General features: G+C 35.6%; 1 protein-coding gene across 4 annotated transcripts in view; it reads left to right on the top strand.

Annotated features, from left to right (window-relative positions):
• Nucleotides 1-416, top strand: part of LOC119592048 (cysteine-rich secretory protein 2-like) — a gene marked incomplete at its 3' end in the record, with an annotated part of 63544 nt that overhangs the window by 52579 nt on the left and 10549 nt on the right.

Below are 416 nucleotides of genomic sequence, written 5' to 3'. Positions count from 1 at the left end.
CGCGCGTGCGTGTGTGTAAGTGTAGAAGCAATGAATGAACAAATAAAGAAAAGGAACCAAGCAACTTTATCAAGATTAAGTGAAAATTCTCCGCAACCTTTTTGTTAATTTATCGCTGAAATGTAAAATCAAACTTATCCTCAACATACGGATTTTCTTACCATCATCAACATTTGAAACGAATTGATTTACTTCGATAAATGTGTTATTAGATGTCCTAGAAGATTTACTACAACCCCCCCCCACCCCACAAAAAGAAAAAGAAACGTTCAGGTACTTAATATTTCAACTATCTTTATAAAAGAAAACCTACATTAGAAACAGTTTTGTCTTCTTCCTCTGCACGCGTATATGTGCGTTATCGTGTGTACGTTTGTGAATATACTGCTTAACGTGCTCAGGAAAAGCCGAAAGAA

This window comes from Penaeus monodon, chromosome 29, assembly GCF_015228065.2.
Source record: "Penaeus monodon isolate SGIC_2016 chromosome 29, NSTDA_Pmon_1, whole genome shotgun sequence".
NCBI classification, from domain to species: domain Eukaryota; kingdom Metazoa; phylum Arthropoda; class Malacostraca; order Decapoda; family Penaeidae; genus Penaeus; species Penaeus monodon.
This window is presented reverse-complemented; position numbering and strand designations above follow the sequence as displayed.